We start from the raw sequence: 9,828 nt of genomic DNA on the forward strand, positions 1-9,828 counted from the left end.
AGCACCAACGCCAGAGGGGCGCTCTTGCAATCAGCAAATGACGGAGAGGCTCACATGTGCATAAAGAGAGACCACCGGCCAGAGGCCAGCCATCAGGAGCTTCCAAACGTGAGGTGAATTGTTCCAAAGTCATTATCTAGAAGCGGAAACAAGGAAGACATGGACCCTTGAAGTCCCCGGGGAAAGTGGCACACTTCCTATTGGTCACCCTGAGCCCCTGCTGGACAAACGTGTTTACATATGGGTTAGCTCTTTGGACAACTATCCGGGAGTTGATTTAGGAACTGAATAGGACTCCACCACAAAGAGCCACCGGATCACAGACAGTGTGTTCTTTTAATTTACTTCCATAAACAGGCAAAAATTGAAGTCAGCTGTCAGCAAAGACCAAATTAAAGAGCTGAGTGTCAGAGCCACAGTTGAATCAAGATCAGTTTTTTTTTCAGGGGGGTGGAGGTCGGGTGTGGAAGAGAGAAGGTTGAATTTTTAAGCTTCCAGAAAAGATACATTGTTAGGTACAAAGCTTAGACTTTCACTTGAACTGTGGTTTAGTTGTACTGTGTGTTGTTTATTTTTCAAAAATTAAATTTAGACTGAAACGAATATCATTCCTAAAAACCTTCCTTACTTAAATGATGTACATTATCTCAAATATAATGCAATAAATGTGCAAACCATAACCATCCCTCATGTAATTAAAGCAAATATAGCTCCGTCTGCGGGGCTTGTGGACTCTGAATCTCCTCGATATGGCTCATCACGAAGTCCTAATGCTTCTTTTAGTGATTTTAATGATTAATTCTTCTGGGTAATTTTTGCTTCTCTTGTTCTCTCACAGGGACCTCGCTTCCATGCTAGTCTGTTGTGACAGAACATTGCAATTGCGATGACCGAGAGAGGAAAGTAAACAAAACCTCAAGCCTGGGCTTTCAATAATGCAATCCACAGCGCACACATCGATCGTGTCTACACAAGTAAGTGCAGACGGCTGTGTCTACGTGTGACGCCTTGCAGTGTGGTCGGCAGAGTGTAAATGCAACTGGGGCCTCACGGAAGGGCGTTCAAGCACACTGGCTGTGGAGTCAGGGCTTACAACTTGGCCATTTCATAACAAATCAGTTTCTTTCTTTGAATTTTAATTGTCTCCTTTGTAAAATAAGGACAATAATATTTCGTAAGGCTGTTTTGAAATAAAACATGAAAATATGCACACTGTGGTTACCTTGAGAAAGACATATACATGGAACTCGATAAAGTATTCTTATTATTGTATTACTAGCTCAATTCAGTAAATAGATTTTTAGGACCTGCACTGTGTTCAGAACTGGGGGATATACACCAAAAAATGTGACATAGTGGCCCTGTCCTGAATAAGCTTGTAACCTAGTTGTTAGTTTTAATGGTGGAAATAAGCTATGGTGCCTGGCAAGAATGATGTGTTACCCTGTGAGGAAGGGTTTAGGTGGGTAGGAGCCAGGGAACAAGAGCTACCAGGGAGCAGAGAAAGAAGGGGCCAGTGTGAGTTAAAAGTGTGCAGGAGAAACATTACATGGGAGGTATTCACATTATAATGAGTCTTGAAGAGTGGCCTCCCACGAATGAGTGATTGAAAGGTGATAAAAATGAACATGACCTCTTGGAGGAAGAAGCAGCTTCATCAAAGCACTATTGGTGCTGGGAGTAGGGAGGATCAGGTCACAAGGCAGGGCCGGGGGGATTTTCCAAAATGTGTTCTACCAAGGGGTAGCTTAGCCAGGTAATCAAAGGTGCCGTCTCTATCTCTCTCTCTCTCTCTGTCTCTGTCTCTCTCTGTTTCTCTCTCTCTCTCTCTCACAGACACACACATGGAAAATAGTTTATTTCTTGATCAAATGGCTACAGAGTGTTAGGCCCAAGGGAAACATACATCTATCTTCCTTCCAGGACTTCGCAGAGACTTCAAATGGGAACATATGTAACAGAAATGTAACTCACAGTAGTGTTGAAGTATATGGCTTCTGTGTGCTAAGTGTCATAATTCCCATTAGTGCTGAAATACATGGTACATGCTTCTTTCTTCCTCTTGAAAGAGCTTGTAGTGATAGAGGAAAGGTGGGACTCAGACAAGAAGAACAGAAGTAAATGGAGGACAGAAAAGACTTTTTAGATATTCAGGGGGAAATCTTGATTGGAATATGGTGGCAAGGGTTGGAGAAGAATGCATTGCTCTACACCCAAAGATGCATGGTTGGAAAAGGAAGGTTGAGGAATTGCCTCCTAAGAATGAGCGTGGGGGTGGGGTGATGGACAAGCAGCTGAGCAAGAAAGGGATATCCAATACTTCCTTCTAAGTTGTTTGAGTTAATGTGAAGTGTAAAATCCAACTCCCCTAAGAGTTGAGTACAGTCTGTGCCACGTAAAAGGCCGTATGATCAATTAGGTTTATCAGTTCACTTATGTATCAACCAGCTGCTAGGTTAGCTGGGCTCTGGCTGGTCTGGTGTAGCTTCAACGGGATGTCCCATCTCTGCTCCATCAGACTGGGCCAGGCTGGTTCATTCGCATGGTATTGGCAAGGCTCTGGGTGAGACCAGAAGCACTTAACATCTCGTGAAGCCTAAACTTGAACTGCCACACTGCTTTCTGTTGACCTAAGCTAGTCACAGTGTAGCAAAGATTCAAGGGATGGGAAAATCATTTCCACTTGTGATGGGAGGAGCTGCAAAATCACATGGCAAAGGGGTGAAGATAAAGGGAGGGAGATACTTATAGCTATCTGCACACACAATTTGTGATATCTTGCTTCAATAATATTCTCATGGAAATGTTAAAGGACTTTGTTTAATCCTTTGGAGAACAAGAACAAGAACAAGAAAGCAGAACCAACTCGGTAGAACATGCACCTCTGAACCCAGAATGACCATGAAAATATTAGACATTTGTCACATCACCAAAGACTTGGAGGGAGCATTAAACTTTCTATAAGTCATGGCATGGGCTGCAGCACCATATTACTTCACCCTTAAGGGACACTCTGACACCAAGGCAGAGATGCACTATAGATTGGAGGTGAGTGTCCAAAGAGTTACTACAGGATATGGTTTGCTTCCAGTTCACTTGACCAGGGAAAAATCCTCTTCTCCCCTCCCCTCCCCACTCCTCCTATCTTTCATCTCCTGACTTTTCTTCTCCTCCCTTCCCATCTCTTCTCTCCTTCCCACTACTCATAGGACTAAGAAAAAGGTTGGAAAGGTATGAGAAAGGGCTCAGAATACTGAAATGAAGCGTTTGACCCAACCTTGTAGGCCCTGGCCTGTCTTTAGAAGATGTGAGACACAAAGCTTATGACGGAATTTGGAAGTGCTCATCTTTGGACGACTTCGTTTGGTAGGTCGGAAGGCGGCCCTGGTATTGAAAGTGAAAGGCAGGTTACCCTGAGAGCTTTCCAAAGAATTTAGACAGATGCAAAACAAAGGCACATCTGCCTGCCGGTTCCCAGGCACCCAAGGCATCCGGCAAATGTTTAGTGACCATCTGCTCTGGGGCCTTGCATGGACTTGGATGATTTTCAAAGGGACTCAACTAATAAAAGTCTCCAATCAGGCTTCATTTTGCAAAAGATGTTTCCCATGTCCCACGAGATTTTTTCTCTTTAGACATCAGAAACATGACATAAAATGGCAGTGGGGTCCAATCGATTCAGGTGTATTTTTAAATGATAGATAAGAGGCTCTTTTAACTTTGGACCTGATAGAGATAAACAAGGAAAGTAGATAGGAGTGATTGAACCCTCCCTATGAAATGAACATAGTGAACAGTTAACATGAACACACATAGACACTCATCAGAATAGGCAACTGCAACTACAGTATCATTCCATTACTAATCCCTTTTTTAGGATATCAGGGATTTTAAGAAATAGTCCCTGTCCTCTCCAAAGCAGTGTACTCCATTGCTTTATTCCTGTGTCGCTCATTTGTCCTGGTTGGCATCCATCATTGGTAATTCTGTCTTCCATGATTACCCATTCCAATCCATGAAAATCTTTCACTTTCCTATATGAGAGGTGTACATAGGCAAAAATACACAGACACACTCTTAGTTGCTTTGTCCACACTCTTCAAACAAATAGAATCTATATCAAATATTATTTTTTCAGCACATGCTGTTTCTGTTCCTATATTGCTAGTATATGGATACACACTGGAAGCTAAAGTGCCGTGCATTCTGAATATTACATCAGTTGTGTGTGAGCAACTGCTCTGAACTGGCCAGGACATCTCTGACAAGAGTTTGTAGACCTTTCTAGAGTTTGTCGACCTTTAGTCAGCACTAAACAAGAGTTTAGTGCTGACTTCAGAAGCTCTTCTCATCTCATTCTCCCCTACATATAATATTTATAATTCAACTGCTTGGTCCTTACTTCCTTATTGGTGCTCTAAAATATCCCAATCTCTCCCCAAGCAGCCATGACTGCAGCTTTAAAATAGGAATACATTATTAGATGATTGTTTTTTAAAAGCCATTGCATGTTTGTTATAGGTATCGCAGACACATTCATATACAAAGTCAATAAAAACCAATAATTAATAATAGCAAACATTTATTGAGAGTCTATGTATGCCGGGCATTGTGTTAAGAGCTTTCTGATGTATTAGCTAATTTAATATATACACCAAACCTAAAGTTCACTTTCTATTTTAGGGTCATTTTTTAAAAGTGTAAATCTAACCAATCAACCTGCATAAAATATTGTTAAAGTCTAACTTCGTTACTGTGCTCTACAACTGCCCCCCCTCCCGTAAGTTTCCTTTTTCCCGTCTCTCCAACTTCCTCCTCTCCCTCTCTCTCACTGGCTTTCTTTTCCTTCAACTCCCAATGCCTTTGTCCCCGGCCTTCCGCCCCCTGGAACTTCCTTACTCAGCCTTTCTCCAAAGGCCGCCTCCTCGGCATCATTTGCGTTTTTCGCTCAAGTGTCATCTCCCTAGAGAGGCCCCTGGGACCGTCATCCTGTCTCCCTTCAACACTCGCCCTCTGTCCCTTGCTCAGTTGTGTGTATCCTCCAACGCAGCATTGTTCGAATTTGCTCTTTGTATCCATCTGTTTAAATGCTTCTATCTGTCCACCCCCTCTCAAGCATTAGCCCTGTGAAGGGAGGACTTGTTATCTGTCCTCTGTACCTAGAAGAGTGAATATCGTTTTTATCCAATGGACACTTAGGGACGGCTGACAGAAGTACTGGCTTCCTTCCAAATTGCATTCGTGCTAAGTAGTTTGTCCATAGGCACACAGATGATGAGTCTGATTTCCAACAACTCACTTAGTCCCCGTTGGAACTCAAGACTTGTCAAGTCTAAACCCCATGCTTTTAACGTCTATGCTCCCCTGTGTGAAGTTTTAATACTTCTATTCTGCACAAAAGCTGAACAATTCCACCCCGCTCTCCTTTCAGTAATAATGGACTGGATAAATTTGTACAATAGGATGCTGTATCTTATTCTGGGTCCAGAGAGAAGAGGATCCAAATATTCTGGATTGCCACAGAACCCGCCAGGAGGGCAGGAGAAGGGGAAAGAAAGTAAACTGTTATATTTTGAGCCCCTGACATTTGTGAGGCATGTTGTAAGTGTTAACAATGATTAACACCTAAGCTGCTTGTCACAAAACACCACTGTCCAAAGCAAGAAATGCTGATTTGGAGCTAAGAAATAGTAGACCACAAATGTTGTTCTATATAAATCCAAAGCCCATAAATTTTCCATGGCTTCACTGTCTTAATGAGTGGTAGCAGTATTCTTAAGAGTAAAATGTGAAGATTTTTACTGTTAACACCACCTACGTTTCTTCATTTTCACTGACATTTGAATAGTCCCAGAATATATGATATTTCTTTATCAAAACCCTGACTTCCCTCTTGTTCAGCAATAACAGAAAGTTATGCCAAATTAAATAAAGCCACATTACTTACACAGGCTCACCAGAAACAGGCCAAAAGGCTGGACAGTGCAAAGCAGTGGATGCAATTTTGAATCTCCAAGGCAACTAAAGAATTTATTTTTCCCTGAGGCGATATAAAACATGAGCTGTCTTCTCTTTCACAAAATGAATCAAGCAAGCTCTGTGTGGCAATTTTACCTAGATTCAGCAGCTGGTCTCAAATCCATCAAGTACCCTTTCACATAAAGCCCAGGATTGAAGCTTCTCCTACTTTAATGGCATGTGGTCCAAGGGACTACACATGTGTCAGGAGATCAGCCTAGAACCATCAGGACTTGAAATGGACATGGAGGGAAATTCTCTTTGTGGAATTATTCTCCCTCATCCCCACCCCTCCACCCCTGTCACTCAGGATCCTCCATGAAGTTTTCCCTGAATTTAGAGATAACTGAGCACAGTTTGGCCTTAACAACGCTTGGGTTGCCCACAGAGCCAGGGCTTGCAGATAGTGGCAAGGTGAAGGTGATTTCAATGCCCTTCCTTAGAATTGTTATAGTTGAAAACAGGGTCTCTCCTGTCAGCAAGTCGTCTTTTCCTGACGGAGCATCTGTTCTCCCATCCTTGTGGGAGCAAGGCTCTTACTTCATCCACAACATCTATCTTTTGGCAACCTGCTTGCCCTGGACTTAAGCTCTTTTGAAACTGTTTCCTTTCCTCCTCACATTTCCAAATGAAACAACTTCCCGGCAAGTGCGCTCCTGGCAGCCTCGCTCTTTTACTTTAGAAAACACATTTAGACACTCTGTTCCAGCCAGAAGGTCACTCGTGACAATAAACAGCAAACAAAACACACATTTGAAGGCACGGAGGAGTGATGAAACATGACGTTGTTGGCTGCCTCCCGGCCAGGGCCGGCTGTTCCCTCCATACCGTCCACAGCCATGCTGATAGCTAACAGAGAACACTCCAGAGCTTTCTGCCGAAAGCCAAGCTCAGGGGCTGCTGGTGCCACAGGGCACCCGTCACATCCATTCAAGTAGGATCACTGCAAAAACAAAAAGATACCATACGCTCTCTGCTCCTTTCAATACAAAATGCTCCTTTCTCAGGTTCCTAAACAAACAATCAATGCTGTAGATGAGCTCTTAACAATGTTGCCTGATAGAAAAACTGAGGGTTTGGGTGTCTGGAGAAGTGATACTGCTTTGCTTGTGCATCTGTGAAATCTAGTCTCGGTTCTTCTCATAAAGCATGGCATCATTTGGCTCGTGACTTAGAAGAAAGTGCCATGGTACGTCCCCTCTTTGTGAGCATCCTGTCCTGGTTGTGAACTGAAAACTGTTTTGGGGGAGGCCAGGCTGTGTTGCTGACCTCTAAGCAACCTGAACGAAGCCTGAATCCTTTCTTTGTGAACAAACCACCCATGTGAATCTGTCAGACTTCTCTCTCTGGTCTTCCATTCAAAGGTACTCTCCTCTCCTTCCCTGGCTCAATTCTCTCAAACATTTGTTCTTCTCAGAGGCAGGCCAAGGGTGCAAGGGCCCAGCTCATCTCCACACAAAGTGTGGTATCTATTTTCTTCTGTAGTTTTCTGGGTTTAGAATCTAAAGCATGCTGGTAGACCAAATTATCCAGACCTTGGAATACTATGCAGTTGTTAAAAAAAAGTGTTTGGTCAACATATGGGGTGCTAATGTAGAAACATGCCTGATATAGATGAAGTTAAAAAATAAAAGAAAGTTGCAGAAAAAAGAGGGGGCTTGTACTATATTTTTATCTAATTCATGTTTAAAATATACAGTTTTATTTATAAAAATAGTACATGTTCATGGAAAAAATCAAAAAGCATACTTCTTGGATGACCATGGATGAGAAGGAAAATTTTACTTTTCACTTTGTACAATTTTGTTTTCATAAATTTGTACCACATGCAGGCATTTTTAAAGAGTTAGCAATGAGACTTCTGGCCAAGATCAAGGTGTAGGTAGACACACTGTACCTCCTTGCACAACCAAAAGAAGGACAACAACATATTTAAAAATAAAAAAGAACCAGAACTGAGGGAAAAGTGAACTGTATGGAAGTCTGACAACCAAGGAGTTGAAGAGGAAACATGCACTCAGACTAGTAGGAGGGGTGGAGACAGCCAGGCAGAGAGGACTCCTGGCAAGGCCACAGCTAGAGGACTGGGTCGGGCAAGGTGGTGGGTGGCTGAGCAGGTGGTCCTACATTTGTGAGCAGATAAACTGGGAGGAACAACTAGGGAGCCAGACAGACCATGCAACCCAGTGCTCCAGAGTGGGGGAAATAAAGCCTCTGACCGAGAACCCTGTGGGGGTTGAGGCAGCAGCAAGAGAAACTCCCAAACTCACAGAAGAGTTTGTTGGAGAGACTCACAGGGTCCTGGAATGTACATAAAACCACTCACCCAAGAACTAGCACTACAAGGGCCCAATTTGCTTGTGAGTAGCGGGGGAAGTGACTGAAAACTGGCAGAGAGCAGAGCAAGTAGCACTGTTCCCTCTTGGACCCCTCCCCCACATACAGCATCACAACACAGCCACCTGCATTGCCCCACCCTGGTGAACACCTAAGGCTCTACCCCTTACTATGTAACAGGCATACTGAGACAAAAAAATGGCCCAAATGAAAGGACAGATCAAAACACCAGAAAAAATACAATTAAGTGATAAGAGATAACCAACCTATCAGATGCACAGTTCAAAACACTGGTTATCAGGATGCTCACAGAAATGGTGGAATATGGTCACAAATTAGAGGGTAAAATGAAGGCTATGAAAAGTGAAATAAAGGAAAATGTACATGGAACCAACAGTGACAGGAAGGAAATAGGGACTCAAATCAATGCTGTGGATCAGAAGGAAGAAAGAAACATTCAACCAGAAAAGAATGAAGAAACAAGAATTCAGAAAAATGAGGAGAGGAACCTCCAGGACATCTTTAAATGTTCCAACATCTGAATCACAGGGGTGGCAGAAGGAGAAGAGGAAGAGCAAGAAGTGGAAAACTTATTTGAACAAATAACGAAGAACTTCCCCAATCTGGCAAAGGAAGTAGACTTCCAAGAAGTCCAGGAAGCTCAGAGAGTCCCAAAGAAATTGGACTCAAGGAGGAACATACTAAGGCACATCATAATTACATTAGCCAAGATTAAAGTGAAGGAGAGAATCTTAAAAGCAGCAAGAGAAAAGGAGATAGTTACTTGCAAAGGACTTCCCATAAGACTGTCAGCTGATTTCTAAAAAAAACTTGCAGGCAAGAAAGGGCTGGAAAGAAGTATTCCAAGTCATGAAAGGCAAGGACCCACATCCAAGATTGCTCTGTCCAGCAAACCTATCATAGAATGGAAGGGCAGATAAAGTTCTTCCCTGATAAAGTCAAGTTAAGGGAGTTCATTGTCACCCAGCCTTTATTATATGAAATATTAAAGGAACTTATCTAAGAAAAAGAAGATAAAAAGTATGAACAGTAAAGTGACAACAAACTCACAATTATTAACAACCAAACCTAAAACAAAAACAAACTAAGCAAACAACTAGAACACAAACAGAATCACAGAAATGGAGATCACATGGAGGGTTATCACTGGGGCAGTGAAAGAGGGAGAGAGGGGGGAAAAGTACAGAGAATAAGAAGCATAAATGGTAGTTAGAAAATAGACAAGGGTGGGAGGGGGCAGTTAAGAATAGTATAGGAAATGTAGAAGCCAAAGAACATGTATGTATAACCCATGGATAGGAACTAAAGTGGGGGAATGCAGGTAGCTGGAGTGGAATAAAGGGGGGAAAGTGGTACAACTGTAATAGCATAATCAATAAAATATACTTAATTAAAAAAATAAAAGAGCAATGATAATAACACATTGGTGGGGAACTAGTCAGAGTCATAGTG

This window comes from Sturnira hondurensis, unplaced genomic scaffold (genome assembly GCF_014824575.4).
Source record: "Sturnira hondurensis isolate 20B ecotype Veracruz unplaced genomic scaffold, ASM1482457v3 Scaffold0006413, whole genome shotgun sequence".
Classification (NCBI taxonomy): Eukaryota; Metazoa; Chordata; class Mammalia; order Chiroptera; family Phyllostomidae; genus Sturnira; species Sturnira hondurensis.